This window comes from Furipterus horrens, unplaced genomic scaffold (assembly GCF_987537825.1).
Source record: "Furipterus horrens unplaced genomic scaffold, mFurHor1.1.pri manual_scaffold_2, whole genome shotgun sequence".
Lineage (NCBI taxonomy): Eukaryota > Metazoa > Chordata > Mammalia > Chiroptera > Furipteridae > Furipterus > Furipterus horrens.
Genome location: NW_028327172.1, coordinates 68774564 through 68792250, shown reverse-complemented (window position 1 = coordinate 68792250; position 17687 = coordinate 68774564).

Sequence of the window (17687 nt, the reverse complement as noted above, 5' to 3'; positions counted from 1 at the left end):
CAGTCTGCCCTTCAGGGCACAGAAGCTGAGCCACATACCTGGCATTCAGCCTTGCCTGTAAACACCTGTCTTTTCCAGGTCCTCCTGGTTTTCCATTGTGCCTTAAGGTCCCTTCTAGCCATCTTTCAGGAAAACAACCTTCGTTCCTTCCCTGGAAAGATTGCTATGGACCGCTCATCCATCCAAGGTACCAGGCCTTTTATCTCATGGACTTTTATTACCTTTGAAAGTCAGTCCCAGTTGCTCAGGGCTTTTTGGTAACAACCATTGCCCAAGCATGTCTCCTTTAGGCATGACATTCCAGTCAAAGTCTTAGTAAAAAAAAATCGTTATTAACAACTGGTCTTATTAGTTTTATGCAAAGAAACTTAGATCATTACTTACTTCTTTAGAATGCCAAATTCTGGAGGGATCAGATAGGGAGAAAATATATACAGTGTGAAGGAAAAACCTTGTCCTTCTAATATTGACTGAACTTGCATTCCTATTCTTTATATTTTTATTTTTTCCCCCCACTAAAAATTTTTCTGTTTGTTTTTCCATTACAGTTGTCTCACTTTTTTCCCCCTCTTGCTTCTCTGCACCCTGTCCCTCCCTTCTCCCACATTCAGTCCCCACCCAGTTGTCCCTGTCCATGGGTCATTTATACATGCTCTTTGACTAGACCCTTCCCCTTCTTACCACTTCTCTCCCTCCCATCTCCCCCTTTGTTACTGTTAGTTTATTCCTTGTTTACATACCTCTGGTTCAATTTTGCTCATTTGTTTGTGTTGTTCATTAGTTTCCTGTAACAGGTGATAGCATAAGGTAATTTTCTTTTGTTGCCTGGCTTATTTCGCTAAGCATAATTCTCTCTAGTTCCAATCATGTTGTTGCAAATGGTAGAAGTTCCTTCTTTCTTTCAGTACTTATTCATTGTCATTTTCCCCCTTGGTACTCGTGTTCCTCTCTGTCTCTCTCTGTTTCTTCATCTTCTTAAAGCAGACCCTTTAGCATCTCTTGCAATACTGGTTTGGTGGAGATGTATTCTTTTAACCTTCTTTTGTCTTGGAAACTCCTTATTTCACCTTCCATTTTGAATGAGAGCCTTGCTGGGTAGAGTATTCTTGGTTGTAGGCCTTTGTTTTTCATTACTTGGAATATATTTTGCCATTCCCTTCTGGCTTGTAGTGTTTCTGCTGAGAAATCTGATGATAGCCTTATTGGAGTTCCCTTGTATGTTATTAGTTGTTTCTCTCTTGCTGCTTTTAGGATTCCCTCTTTGTCTTTGAATGTTGGCATTTTAATTATGATGTGTCTTGAAGTGGGTCTGTTGGGGTTCATCTTCATTGGGACCCTCAGTGCTTCCTGGACTTGTATGATTCTTTCTCTCTTCATGTTAGGGAAGTTTTCTGTCATTAGTTTTTCAAAGAGGTTTTCTATCCCTTGCTCTTCTTCTTCTCCTTCTGGAATTCCTATGATACGGATATTATTACGTTTCATGTTGTCCTGCAGCTGTCTTAGAGCCTCTTCATTCTTGTTCAGCCTTTTTTCATTTTGTTGCACTGTCTGTGAGTTTTTGTCTATGTTGTCCTTCAGCTCGCTGATCCGATTTTCTGCTTCCTCTAGCCTGTTTTTAATTCCTTCTACTGTGTTCTTCAATTCAGAGATCGTATTCTTCATTTCCTCCTGGCTCTTATTGATAGCTTCCATGTCCTTTTTGATGCTGGTATAATTCTCAGTAAGTTCCTTATAGTTCTTCTGGAGTTCACTGTAGTTTTTCTGGAGTTCTTTGTAGTTTCCACTGAGCTCATTGAGCTTTTCCATAATACATGCTTTCAATTCCATATCTGATAGTTGGCTCCCCTCTATTTCATTTAGCACTCTTTCTGGGGACTCTACCTTTCCTTTCGATGGGGTGTTGTTTCTCTGTCTCCCCATTTTTGTGACTCCTATTGTTTGTTGGTGCTTCTTAGAATGATCTGCACTTCCTGGATCTGCCCCTGGTGGTGTCAGATCCTGTACCAGTCTGGGCCTAGGCAGCCTGTTGGAGACTTCCAGGGATCTACTGCCTTTGTCTGGCTTCTTTAGTTGATAATCTATTCAATCTGTGATTAGCTGTCAGACTTAAGGACCGTGGGTGTGGCAGCTTAATTCCTGTAGTCAGGGCTTTTGCTTCCCCTCAGGCTGATGCCACTTGGAGGGGAATGGTCTGCCTGCAGTGTGGGGATGAGTCAGCACCGGGACCCAGCCGGCTGCTCCCCCAGCCATCCCCCCAAAGCCACCACACCAAACTCTCCCCAAGCATCCCCAGTCCTCCCCGCCCCCCCTCCGCCCGAGCCCAGGGTAAGTGGGGGCCAAAATATTTTTGTATGTGATCCGCTTAAGAGCTCTTTTTCTCCAGCTGTTTCTCTCCGGCTAGCAAGAAACCCTGTGGCTTTTCGCTTTTCTCAGCTGGATACTATTTTACTTTCCACTCTGTTGCTGTAGGCTGGGGAGCCCGTCTGGGGGTTTGGACCCTGCCCTTCTCAGGGGGAATCCCCGGCTGCTGAGCTGTTTCTCAGTCCCTTCAGCTGCCACCCGTGGGAGCCCAGCCAGCCCTTCCACGTCTCCGCACTCCCTACCGGTCACGTTGTGATGTAGTGGCCTTTTTTGTCTCTCCGTGGTTATAAGACTTCTCTCCAGCTGGTGTTCGGTTGGTTATTCCAGATGATTTCTCCAAAATTACGTTGTAAATCCAGACTAGTTCTGGGAGGAAGTTAGTGTAGCTTCCACTTACTCCTCCGCCATCTTGTTTCTCCTGTTCATGCTTCTTTTAAACTACATTCAAAATCAGGCCATTGTTTACTATCTCTACTGCAACCATCTAGCTCTAGTCCTCCCAACTATATTTTTGCCAGAACCTTCTAAGTGGGTGTTCTTATAATTTTGCTGTTCTCCCAGCAGTCAGAGTGATCATGTTAAACTATAGGTCTGATCTTCCTCATCTCCTGTTCCAAATCCTCCAATAGCACCTATCCCTAACTAGAGTAAGAGGCAAAGTCCTTATGAAGTTCTTCAATGTCCTCCCCTTTGCTTTCTAAAGGCAGCCATGCCTTTCTTGCTTCACCAACTCAACTCAGCCACACCTGCTCCTTTGCTGCTAGTAGAACATGATAGGCATGATCCTATCTCAGAACCTTTGTATTTGATGTTTCCTGCACTTGAAAAGCTCTCTCTCTCCACAGGGATGGATGGCTTGTTGCTAAACTTCTTTAGGTAGTTACTTGTGTCAACTTTTCAGTGAGGTCTACCTTGGCTACTCTATTTGAAATTGTACCGCTCCCTCCACACTCCATATTTCTCTTTTGTTTTTATGGGGCTTATATTTACTCACGTTGTTGTGTTTTTGTCCACTCCAAAGAATGTAAGTTTTATGAGGGTAGGTGTTTTTGTTTGTTACTCACACATTCCTAAGCCTAGCAAAATGCCTGACACAATGTATATTATCAATGAGTATTAGTAGAATGACATCATAAATAAATGAAAAATACTTCCAGCAATCTGCAGTTTTTTAATATCTGATATTCTTCTCTGTTTAAGTAGAAATTGTGTTTTTCTACTTCTAAGAAAATCAGAATTCATTTTTTGAATTTAAGTCCATCCCATAAGTCCTTTGTCAGATTTTTTAAAAAGATAAACTGGATATGAGACTCTTAAGATATTTATAATTTTCTTATAATTAGAAAATATATAAAAAGGATATGATTTTGTTCTGTTACATCTTTAATATGCTTAATAATAATTTTTATGAAAATATTTACATTTTCATTTTATTTTATATTTGGTTTAGATAATGAATTTAATAAAATAATAATTTTCTTGATCATCATCCTTAATTTGTTCTTGGAATTAACATTTATGTTTTCTGAATAACTCTTAAGTTACTGGCTCTTCATAAACTTTTTTATTGTTTCCCTAATTTTTTAAAGTCTTGATTATAAATATACACTTCCATATATACTCATTGAATACTACTTCATAGAAACTGAATAATAAAGATAACTTTACTTGATTACAGCAAACATGTTTATGCTTTGAATCTTGTATTTTACTTTTTTATGCTGGAGTTTTTAGCCAAGTTTTGAGAATTATCACAAATTTAAAAATGTTACAATTCTTAAAGTGCCCTTAAAATACTGTAGGTCATATCCTTATTCTCCAGTGGATTCTGTGCAGCATTCATTCTTACATGATAATACTCTTCTGTAACACTTGAAAATTCAGCACAGAAATGCCAATCAATGTCTAAACAGAGAAGCAGGAGTCTGTACTGTAACTTCCATTAAATGGATTTTTATGTTTAAAAACATATGCAACGTTGAAGCTGTTGGCGATCCTCCCAGATCCCTTCACTATTGGTACACCCCTCCCCCAGGTATGGAGGTTGGCTGCTAACATCAGACCTGTACCACCTCATCGAGTAGAATGGGTCTGCTTGCTGTCTTGCTTCTGAGGGAGACAATCCTTTTGGCACAATTCACACTCTTAAGGTCTAGCTGGCATCTGATTGACACTAGGTTTCTCCTAAATTCACATCTTTGCTTGCCTTTTCTCATAGCTTAACTTCCTTTCTGTACTCCCTCAGTAAACAACTGGCAAAGTGTATCCCATTTCAGACCCTGCTTCTAAGGGACTCAACCTAAGATAAATGCTATAATATGTTTAAATGCCTTTTTTTATTGTTGTTCATTCCATATTTTAATTACACTGAAATTTTTTAATTTTTGGCTTACCATTTTTCCTATGTCTGATAATTTGAACACATTTATGACAAAACAGCATTTTGTTTGCACCAGAGGATAGTACTTAAATGAAGATTATGATCATTCTCTGATGTTCTATTTCATGCCACTAAGTTTACCTGCAGCATTCTTAATCTAAATTGGATGTATATCTTATAGAGCCAGAAGAAGTTTTGTATCTAGATTATTTTTCATCCCAAAATATACTGGTTACCTGTAATATGTTATACATCATCGTGAGACTTCTGTTTCTTGAAATACAAAGTAAGACCATTAATTCCAGTTATACCTAATTTTTTCATAATTCTTATGAAGATTATATGAAATAATAAATGTGAAAACGCTCTTAAATATAAAAGTAATTAAATTGTGTAGAGAACATGCCTATTGTCAGTGCAAAGAATAGTGTATTTCTCTATGAATATTTTGTTGATTTAAACTGTAATACAAAATATTATTCTGTCAATAACATCACCTCTACCAAGTTTAAACCTTAAGGAAGTAGCAAGTTCACTGTTTTAGAAACAACTAGGGCACTCTCACTCAATTAGCTGCTAGTCTGTGCCAAGGTATTATACTTTGTGTAGTTGTTGCTCAAATGAGGTTGATGCTGAATTCCATTGACTAATTACGGGATATGATTCCCTGCAGAGGGACCCCTAGTTACTTCTTAGAGTATTCCAGCTGATTGCCTCTGTGGTGTTTAGAACCTACCCATAGATTTGTAGTTGCAGAATTCTTCTCAAACTGCTGTGCCGTGGCCACTCACCTAGACACAAGTGTCCTCCTCGGCAATCATCTGAGCTCAGAGAAGAGTCCTGAAATCCTTTGGAGGTTGGTCCCTTATTGTTCCATACAGTTACTCTCTGTATGGTGTGCAAAGTTTGTAGGAGATTTCACTGAAGGAGAATTCAGGAGTAACAAAAGTACAACCTTTGCAAAGTCCTAGTTCCGTGCTAAAATCTCTACCAGAGTGGTCCTCTTGATTCTTTCTAGACTTCATTCCACCTGACCTCCAGCAACAGTGCTCTTAAAAATTACAGAACAGGGGGCTTCTGTGTTACATGACTTTCTTTTCCAGGGAGCTGAGACTAGTTTTAGGTGCCCGGCATCCTTTTCCCTTTTCCTTGTAGCATTCATTTCATAGCATTGGCTGACTTTTCTACTATTGGTTTTCTTTTGGCAAAAAGGCAACACACTCTTCCTCTGGGGACCAGACTTTCATCCCTAATTCAAGTCGTAGGCTTTAGTTGTAATCTTTCTCTCCCTGATCTGCAAAGGTAGGTCTCGATTGCTCCAGGAGATGAAGTTATCATAACTCAGGCCCTCATAGAGGATAGAACCTCACAGGATGACCACCTTAGAAATCACCCAAATGGCCTTATTACTGGAACTACCAGGTGACACTTTGGTAGTAGGGCATCCATGAAGGAACTGGAAATGAGAGGTTTTGTAGGAACTGGAACCACAGAAGATATGCAGGATGCAGGCAGTTTCTGAGAACTAGCCTGAGTAGAAACAGCTAAAAAAATGTGTGTCCCAGTATGAAATAAAAATGCAGGCCCTTTGTTCAAAAAGCAGGAAAATTACTGTAATTAGAAATATAAATTATAAATCTTTTCTCTTTCATGGTCTCTCTCTCAACTGTCATGATTTTTTTCCCATTTAATATTCTAAGTAAATAAAAATTAAAATGTTCTGTTATTAGTGTTAAGTTTTACCATCAAGCCAGGGGAGTGTATCTCCCTCTTTGGTGGTTGCTGGATCCTACTTCACTCATGGGCAAGCAGTGCCAAAATCCCAGCCTCCTTGGACTGAAATTACTAGACCCTTCAGGCAGCCCTCTTGATGACTTTGTCTCTCATGTGTTCAATGGTTCATTCTTTATAAAGACTGAGACATCTCTTACCCCAGCAAACTATAAAGAGTAGACTGTCACATGCTGAAACCTCCTGTCTTTACCCTTCTGCTGCATTCCAGTTTTTCTAGCAGTGTCATAATTTATTCAAGTGTTGGTACCACAGCTTCTTCAGCTGTGAGGCAGGCGACAGTTCTCTGTGTATCTCAACTGCAGGATGCATAATGAATGTTCAAGGGAACCACCTTGAGGTCCATTAACAACAGGGCTAAAATATAGCATCATACATCCTTTTATCAAAGCTGTGATTGGGTTGTGTGAGGGAAAGTGTGGGTCTCCAACTATAACAACTGCCTTCTCCAAAGATATTTCTTTACCATTGATCCCCTGCTCTACTCTTTGAAACCTTCTATAGTCTTAGAATTGTAGAGGAAATTCAGGATTTGCAGAACAGTGCTCTTCTCTTTAAATCCACTGGAAGTTTTTCATATGTTGGGGTTTCTTTTTATACTCATATAAGTATCCTGATACCTTTTATTATTTTATTTTAGTTTTGGTTCTTCAGTTGAAATTTAGGCCTAAAAACCCCCTTCTAAGATTTTATTCATAAGCAATCAAGGATGTTACTTCTACTAAATATTAAGAAGAACCTAATTCTGTCATGTCTTTCTTTGGCCTTAGTTCTCTTATTTAGTACTTTATTGATGGTTTCAGCACAGGAGTTCGACTCCAGCTAGGTGTACTTTGGATTTGTGGAGACTGAAAAATGACAGTGGAGCATCAGAGGGGAAATCATACCAGTTTAATTTTGCTCCTGCGGGCAAATTGCCTTACAATTCTTGTGGTGACAAGCAAGAACAGGGGAGTCCTGGGAGCCAAGGGATCATCCACCTTCATTCTTGTCCTGTGGTGGTAGGCAAGGACTTAGGGACCCAAAATCATCCATCTTTAGTCCTGTCCTCTGGCGGCCGGCAAGAAAGTGGGGAGCCAATACCATTCACTCTCTTTGAAAAGCAGAGGCCCGCATATATACATGAAGTTAACAAAGGTGGCACCTGGTCATTCTGAGCTGTGTGATGGCATAACACGCATTAAGAAATTATCCTTAGATAAGGGTGACCTAGGCAAAGGAAAATACATGCATGTGGAGGTGAGGATCCTGGCTACGGTTACCCTGATACAACAGTTAATATTGTTGAAAATCAAATTATGATGTTGAATTAAACTTTTATTTTCTCACAGAACTGGGTCATGAAATTCAGAAATTCCTGAAATTTAATTTGACTCCAATATTCCCTTTCTTGGCAAGGTCACTGAAGAGAAAATCATGTAAAATAGGCAAACAAATAAACAAAGAAATAATATCAGACATTAACATTTTTGGAGGTTGTGGTCCCAAGTCAAAGTAGAGAACTCTACTAGCAGAAAAATAAGAAAAACTAGCCAAATATCTAAACATAAGTCTCTAATTTTACAGTACCTGTTGAATGAAAAGTAAAATTTTTAGGGCCAACAGCAAGAGTAAGAGGACAGAGTTACACAGTGTAAGTCAAGTTATTTCTATGAGGTTTGTACCTGAAAAAAATTTGCCCAAAGAGTATTTTTGAATCCAATCAATAGTATTGGTAGAAGTCTTCTTTTGGATTAGAATAAAGGGATAAAGGAAAAGCAAAGGAAATTTTTTTCCCTCAGAGGTCATACAACCCCTACTATATGTGATAAAATATTTTCTGTAGCAATAAAGATACCATGAGGTCTGAGATAGTTTCCTATATCAGTAATTGTTCATCAAATATATGTCATTAAGTGACAAAAGAGGTAAATATCACTTCACTATATGCTAGATGAATCATTTTTGAGGACAAGAAAAAAGCCAATTATATTGGGGTTGTTTAAGAAAAATACAAGAAATAACTACCTGTATTGGACTAATAAAGTATCTCATATTCAGAGATACATTGCTTCAGTCCATTTGGGCTGCTGTAACAAAATTACATAGACTGGATGGTTTATAAACAATATAAATTTGTTCCTTTTATTAAGTATATTTTATTGACTATACTGTTACAGTTGTCTCATTTTTCCCCCCTTGTCCCTGTCCACTCAGTACCCCTCTTCCTTCCAGCAATCCCTCCCCCCTCAGTTCATGCCTGTGGGTCATGCATGTAAGTTCTTTGGCTTCACCCCTTTCTATACTATTGTTAACATCCCCCATTTATTCTGTCCCTTCCAATTATGTTTCTTGATCCATGCACCATTTCCCTCTTTCTCCATCTCCCCCCTCCCAGATCATAACCCCCATACCTATGATTCTGTTCCTATTCTGGTTGTTTGATTAGTTTTTTTTTGTTGTTGTTTGTTTGTTTTTTTCTTTTTTAGATTCAGTTGTTGATAGTTGTGAGTTTGTCGTCATTTTAATGTTCATATGTTAGATCCTCTTCTTTATTTTTTTTTTTATAGAAGTCCCTTTAACATTTCAAATAATAATGGCTTGGAGATGATGAACTCCTTTAGTTTTACCTTGTCTGGGAAGTACTTTATCTGCCCTTCCATTCTAAATGATAGCTTTGCTGGGTAGAGTAATCTGGGTTGTAGGTACTTGCTTCTCATCACTTTGAATACTTCTTGCCAGTCCCTTCTTGCCTGCAAAGTTTCTTTTGAGAAATCAGCTGATAATCTTATGGAAATTCCTTTGTATGTAACTGCTTTTTTCTTGCTGCTTTTTAGATTCTCTCTTTATCTTTAACCTTTGGCATTTTAATTATGATGTGATCCTCTTTGGGTCCAACTTCTTGGGACTCTCTGTGCTTTCTGGACTTGTATGTCTATTTCCTTCACCAAATTAAGAAAGTTTTCTTTCATTATTTTTTCAAATAAGTTTTTTAATTTCTTGCTCTTCCTCTTCTTCTTCTGGCACTGCTATGATTCAGATGTTGGTATGTTTAAAAGTTTCCCAGAGGTCCCTAATCTTCTCTGCATTTTTTTTTTTATTCTTGTTTCTTCTTTCTGTTCCAGGTGAATGTTTATTTCCCCTTTTGTTCCAAATCATGGATTTGAATCCCAGCTTCCTTCCCATCACTATTGATTCCCTGTATGCTTTTCTCTATTTCCTTTGTATAACCTTCACTTCTTTATTTTGTGGCCATACTCAATCATTTCTCTGAGTATCCTGATCACCAGTGTTTTGAACCCTGCATCTGATAAGTTGGCTATCTCCATTTTGTTTAATTATTTTTCTGGGGTTTTGTTCTGTTCTTTCATCTGGGTCATATTTCTTTGTCTCATAAATTTGACAGCATCCCTGCTCTTGTTTCTGTGTATTACGTAGAGCAGCTCTGACTCCATGTCTTGGTAGTATGTCCTAGTGTAGTAAGTGTCTTGTTGGGTCCAGTGGCACAGTCTCCCCTATTACCCAAGCTGGGTACTCAAGGCGCACCCTTTGTGTAGGCTGAGTACACCCTCCTCTTGTGGTTGAGCCTTGCTTGCTCTTGGCAGATCAATGGGAGGGATTTACCCAGGCAACTCAGCTGCAAGCACTGGCTGTGACCCTGGTGCCTTTCAATCTGCTACCCCGGCGCTGGAGCTCAGAGGAAGTGAGTCTGAGTAGGTGAGTCCATGTGTGAGTTCTTTAAGGTGAACTGCTTGGGGCTCCAGCAGTTTCTTCCACTGACTCAATCCCTGCTGGTTTTTGCGGCCAAAAGTTGTGGGGACTTACCTTCCTGGCACTGGAACCCTGGGCTGGGGGGCCTGGTGTGGGGCTGGGACTCCTTGCTCCTGAGATATCTCTCCCAAATTTTTATCCACTACACATAGCTGAGAGACCAGCCTGTTCCACACCTGCATCCCTCCTACCCCTCTCAATGGATGTCATTTCTTTAATTCTGTAGTTGTCAGACTTCCATTCAACTCGATTTCTGACAGTTATGGCTGATGTTCATTCTATATTTTAGTTGTAAATTTGATGTGGTTGTGTGAAGAGGCAAGCTGTGTTTACCTACTCCACCATCTTGACCAGTAGAAATTTATTTCTTACAGTTCTGCAGGCTGTGAAGTCCAAGATCAAGATGATGGTGTGTTGTGTCTGGTGAGGACCCATTTCCTGATTCATAGATGGCCATATTTTTGCTATAATCTCATGTGGCAGAAGGGGTGAGGGAGCCTCTGGAGCCTCTCTTAAAAGCACCCTAATTCCATTCATTAGGGCTTCAGCCTCATGATTTAATCACTTCCCCAAAGGCCTGACCTCCATATACTGTTACAGTGGGGATTAGGTTTCAATATATGAATTTGGGGGACAGAAACTTCCAGACCATAACATATATACAGAGGCAATTCAATATAAATTCAGTGTCACCTCAATGTAAATGGAAATTTTTATGTAAGCTTGAAATCCCAAACAAAACAAGGGACTCACTATTATAACGAGTAATAGTCTTAGCCCTTTAGTGGTGTGATAACTGAAAAATAAAGCAGTGCTGTGCATCAAAGAGCAAGAGAATATTACCACTCTTACTCACTAAAGCTATTTGTACTGAAACAGGGTTTTTTTTTTTTTTTTTTTTTTGGCTTTGTTTCATTTTATATGTAAGCTGTAACACTTGTAGTGTTAGTTGATTCTTCACTGGAACTAAGAACAAATACACACATGTTATCCTAGTTTATATCAATCACTTGATTTCTATTTACTTTGAAATCTATTTTTAAGTTGCCTTCTTGATTTTTTAAAAATTTCAGGTTTATTGATCTGTATTTTCCTCTTACTATCATTTATCTTTTGGATGCTTGCCTTCTTGTTGCCTGTATATAAAGGCAACCATTCCTAACCTTCTCTGGAGCATTTTAACATACAATTGTCTTTCTGAATCAATGGCTTTAACAATCTCTGAATCTCCTCTGAAAATCCGTTTTATTTCTATTAACTTTGTAACTCTCTTTAGTGTATTAAAGAATCCTGAAAATAGCTGATGAAACATAATTTCAGAAGAGCTATATTATGAATTTATTAATGAAAAACTCAGAAGGAGAATATAGTTTCATTAATTCATGGTAGAGTATTATTTTTATTGTTCTATAATGGGTCACTTAAATTACAGAGTTGAGCAGTAAAATAATTATGAGCATTTTAGAATATTATCAGATTTTATTTTATTTTTGAATCATCCTTAAGTCAGTATATAAACTGATGATGGGAAGGATTTTTGGTTTTATTTTATGCTATCAAAATATGAGATAATAGAGCATAGTGGAAGAGATTAGAACTTGTCATCCATGGACTTGCCTCTGCCCCACTGGCGCTGTGTGATTATAAGTGAGATAACTAATAATGCTGAGCCTCCATGGCTTAATTTCTGGAATAAGAAAAATATGGACTTTAAAAAGTATTTTATAAAGTGTTGCCATATGGGAAGTATGAACTAGTAGCCCCTTCTGAATATTTATGGAATTGAATTTTCATAGTTAGTTGGTATGGAAAAAGAAGGGCTGTTTCTAATATAAGATTTTTCAAGTAGCAACTTATTTTTTAAAATGTACTTTACAGATATATAATTTACATAATATGTAAAGATGTCAAGTAAATACACAATAAAGTATACTCTAAAATATAACCCTTTTCATAGTATAGCTTAATAAAGTTACCAAACATATACATCCATGTAATTATTGGCTCAGTAATGATAGTGAACATTCATCACCACTGAAAGTTTTCTTCTGACTCTTTGTAATCAATTCCCCTAAAGTCCCTGCCCCAGATAACCACTGATCAAATGTCTATCACTATGCATGAGTTTTGTTTGTTCTAGAACTTTATGTAGGTAGAATTATATAGTACAGCACCTTCCTCTGGCTTCATTCACTCAGCACACAACTTTTGAGATTCATCCGTGTTGCTGCACATAAGTGGGTTATCTCATTTTATTTCTGAGTAACATTTTATTGCAAGGATATGTCATGTTTGTTTAACCATTTGCCTATTGATGGACATTTGGATTGTTTTGCTGCTTTGGGCTATTATGAATAAAAGCTTCTATGAACATTTGTGTAGAGCCTCTGTGTAGTCATATGTTATTTTTATGGACATATAATTGTGCTGTTCAGACATCCTGTCAAGATAGCTTGCTCCAGGGAGCACAGTTGCCTGAAAATCTCCAGCTGTCATACCTCTGATCTGCTCTAATCTGCAGTGGTCTTCATGCTTCCTCAAGGCTGTTTTTAACCAATGACTAAGACCCCAGCTAAGCCGTTTTCACCCAATGCACGCTTTTCCTAGAGGCCATATTTTCTTGGGTTATCCCATCAGTCAAGCAGACACTTTCTCCAAACTACAGTGTGAGATTATTCCCATTGAATTCATACCTTGTTCTTTTGTATCCACATATGTCACACCTGTTTTATGCTCTGAAGGCTCTCACCATGTAAATCCCCCTTTATCTAGTTACATGTGTTTCTTCCAATAAATCTCTTGGCCTTGGCCACCTTGATCTCTGCTTTTCAGAGAATTGTTATTAATCTTCTTTGGTAAATATTTGGGGAGGGAATTACTAGGTCATATATCACAAGTTGGATTTTCTGAGAAAGACAGCATCTTTGGCATAAAGGCCCTCTTCTCTTTTATTAGGCACAGCTTTTCCCTGAAGTTATACTGTCATTAACCCTGGTCAGAGGTTTGATAGGAACAGCATCCGGGGAGGAGGTGTGGGCAACTTTTAAGGTAGTCAGTTTTCTTTTGGGTGAAATAATTATGTATTATTTTTTCTACATAGGTGGGTTGGTAAGTTTACTTGGCAGGATGAGCCACTCCTATAGGCCTAGAATGTTTAGAGAAACCCGAGAAGTAAACATTTGAGGTCATCCACCCAAATATCCCCATCCTATGTGTCAGGATCCTTGGTTTTCCAAATTAGAACCAAGGTTTGGAATGACATATATTTGCCTTGGCTTCGTCTTCAGTTGTTTTATGCTCATTCACTGCATAAAATGAAGGCTTCTTTGTAAGCTGTCAGAAGAACTTTGTGACTCTTACACTTAGTTACCAATTTGTTAATTGTCATCAGCTTTTAATTATCTTCCTGGAAGGCATCAAGACAACTTGATAATAACCATCCAATTCCATTATCCTTCATTTATCATCACATGCACCATTGCATTCTCCTCTACTGCATTACCCAGCTCACAGCAGATGGAAGTTTTAACTGAGTTGTCCTCTTGTGCCAGGAACTGTCTTCACACTGCCTACCACCAGGACGGAGACTTCATTGCCAGCTAGTAGATAGATAATCCAGTCCTTGACCCCACTTTACAGCTCTTTCTCACACTATTCTTAGTGCCAATGGTCAGAGGTTGGATTTTCTGGGAAGCAGACACAAAAAGAGGAGTGTACAAAAGTCTCACTGGGGAGTAACATGTGTGAACAGAAAAGGATTAAAACATGGTTTATAGGGAGTGATATCAGGCAGCAATATAGACCTGAAAATGTCTGTGATCAACGAACAGGATATTCCAGATCAAAAATCACCAAGTAAAGGAATCCCATAAGGCACAGAAATAGCTGGGCCCGTGGATTACCTCCTTGCTTCGTCATTGGTTGAGCATCATGCTGAGAACAATACAATCTCAGACTGAAAGCTAAGGCAGTCCATTGTCATGCCAAGAGCTGGAAATTCAGCTAAAGACATTCTTTGCAATTGGGTCATGTGTGCTTTCTTGGAGGAAAATCTGAGCAACATATCAGTGTCTGCTACATTAGTCTATGATTAATTCTATAAGAAATGGACAAACTGTTTTCCAAAGTGGTTGTACTATTTTACACTGTCAAAAACAATGCATGAGCACTCTAGTTGGTCCACATACTTGCCAAGACTTGGTATGATCAGTCTTTTAATATTGGCTATTCTCATGAGAATGTTGTAGAATCTCATTGTACTTTTAATTTAAGTTTTCATAATGAGCATCTTTTCATGTCTTTTTTTTTTGTCATTTGTGTATCTTCTTTTGTAGAAATATCAGTTCAAATCTCTTGTCCACTCTAAAGTGAGTCAATAATTGTCTTGTTATTCTATCCTAAGAGTTCTTTATATATTCTAGATACAAGTTCTCAGATTGCATGTATTTGTATCCAGTTTGAGGCTTGTCTATTTCTTTGCTTACTGGTGACTTTCGAAGAGCAGGTAAAATTTAAATTTGATTAATAAAAATTATGTTTTTCATTTTATGGCTAGTACTTTTTGTGTCTTGTCCAAGAATCCTTTTTATACTTCAAGTTTATAATTTTTTACTATGAATTGTTCTGAGTTTTATATCCTTCGTTATTATATAACTCAAGTTTTATTGCTTCAAAATGGAAGTTTTATATCTTTAGCTTTTATACTCAGGATTAAGAGTCACTTTTATTCTAATTACCTGTCTAATATTTGTTGTTTATAAAGGAAATCCAGCTTCATTTACTTCCATGGAATTACTTTTATACCTTATTGAAAAATCAACTGACCATATACATATGGGTCTCCTCTATTACTATTCTTTCCGATCAATCTATGTTCCTATTTTTACACCAATACCACACCATCTTGATTATTATAGTTCTGTAAGTATTCAAAAGAAGTAGAATAAGTGCTCTGAATAAGTGCTCTAACTTTTTCCCTGTGTTTCAAAATAATTTTGCCTGTACTTTGTTTTTGCATGTTCACATACATTTTAGTATCAGGTTTAAAATTGGTTTTGAGTGAAATTTGTATAAATCTATCACTTAATTTAGAGGAAATTATATTTTAAAAATAGCAAGTGTTACTCTCCTTGAGCACGTTACATTTCTTCCATTTATTTTAGTCTTCTTTAATTTCCCTCAGCGAAATTATACATGTAAAATTTATGGTTAAGTTATGATTTTTAATGCTGTTTCAAATTGCATTTTAACTTGAAATTCCAATTATTTGTTCATGATATGTTGAAACACAATTAATTCTTCATATTAGTCCTGTATCCTGTAATTGTGTTAAATTCAATTATAATTTTAGCAGGATTTTTGTAGTGTCTTTAGTGTTTTCTACATAAATAATAATTATTATTATTATTATTAATTATTACTAGACAATAAAAACAGTTTTTCTTTATCCTTTCCAGTCTTGTGCATAATTGAACTGGCTAGGACCCCCAGCACAATGTTGAATTGGTATCAAAACAGTGAACATCCATGCTTAAATCCAGAGCTTAAGAAAAAATGTTCAGTCTTTTTACAATAAGTATGATATTATAAGTATAAAATATGATCACGACTTACTGTGCTCCACTTGGATCCCCACTCCTTAAACCTAGACTAGAAAGTGCCTCCAGGCATAATACCTACTTGACAGTCGAAGAGTTTACTTTGATATTTTTTCTTCTGTCAAATCTCACAGTTCAGCATTGCCTGTTCAGTGTCTAAAAGCTGTTGTTTCCTATGTCATGTTCTATTTGTTTGCAGTGGGAGGACTGGTCTACTACCACTGACACAATCATGGTCAGAGGTAGAAAGCCCCATTTACTTTTAACACAGATTACAGAAGGACATAGGTACAGGAGATAGTCTGGGAGCAAATAACTGAGGTATTATTAATATGGGGTTCTGCAGAAAATCCTTCTGTGGAATCCCTGGCACCTGAGAAGTCATTTTGCCTAGAACTCTTCAGATTTTACTTCTTGGAACCAAGTGCAGGATTAAGTGATTGGTGACATTTTTTTCCACCTAGACCCACACCATCATTCCAATCTTTGATTCTTTGCCATCTCGGTTGTTAACAGGAGGCAGGTGAAGATAGACATAATAGAATGGAGTGGAAAATGTTTGTCCTATGATTAGAGCAGAGTAGTTGTAATCCAACATTAGGCTTCTCTATGGGAAAGGGCTAGATTCTGAAGGATGGGCAGCTTCAGACACATTTTATTCTTCCAATCACATGAAGGTAAATGGTTTCAAAGAGGTTGAACTAACTGGATACAAAACAAAAAGGATGAAAGCTGATCTACTAACCTATTTGCTCCTCAAAACAAAAGACCAAGGTCTCAAATTATATCCTAAACTTAATATTTGTTTTTCATTTTGGAGAGAGGGAGAGAAAAACCATGAGATGCTCTGAGAAGATTATATATATATATAGTCTGTTCAGAAAAAGTCCAACATCAATGTAACCTGGCAGCTAACTAGAGTGGACTGGAATACACATGCATGAACAATGACAACTTCACTGTACTAGTCAGTGGGTGTGGTAGATGCCATTGAGTAAGTATGTGTACTCTGTGGCTGTTGCATTCAAAATGACTGAGCAAGTAGGCAACAAAGCTGTATCAAATTTTGCATTAAGCTTGAACATTCCTCCATGGAAACTATTTGGATAATTCAGAAGACCACAGCTATGGGAAATTGGTGATTGACAGCTTCATCATGGCAATGCAACTGCTCATGCATCATGTCTTATGCAGAGTTTTTTGGTCAAACATCAAATCACCCAGGTGATACAGCCAAGATTTGGCACTCTGTGACTTCTGGCTTTTCCCAAAACTAAAATAAACTTTGAAAGGGAAGAGATTTAAGACCACTGATGAGATTCAGGAAAATATGATGGGACAGATGATGGAGATTGTGAGAACTGTGTGAGGTCTCAAGGTGGCTACTTTGAAGGGGACTGAGGCATCATTGTACCATGTACAATATTTCTTGTATATTGTATCTTCTTCAGGAAATATCTCTATTTTTCATAGTACATGGCTGGATACCTTCTGGACAGATATAAATATATTAATTATAATTCCTTTCTGTGCTTTCTATCACTGCCCTAGACCTGACCATAATCATTGTTCATCTGGATTACTTCCACGGCCTTCATCATCTGCTTCCTGAGGTTGTAGATCAGAACCCTGCACAGTTGAACCTTAAACAACACAGGTTTGAATAGCTTAGGTTCATTTACCCACAGATTTTTTTCAATGAACAGTTTGAAAACAATTTGCAAACAAATCTTGTAAGCATAAAACAGATGATGTAAATTTATTATATTGATAAATATAATACAGTGCTATAAATGTATTTTCTCTAC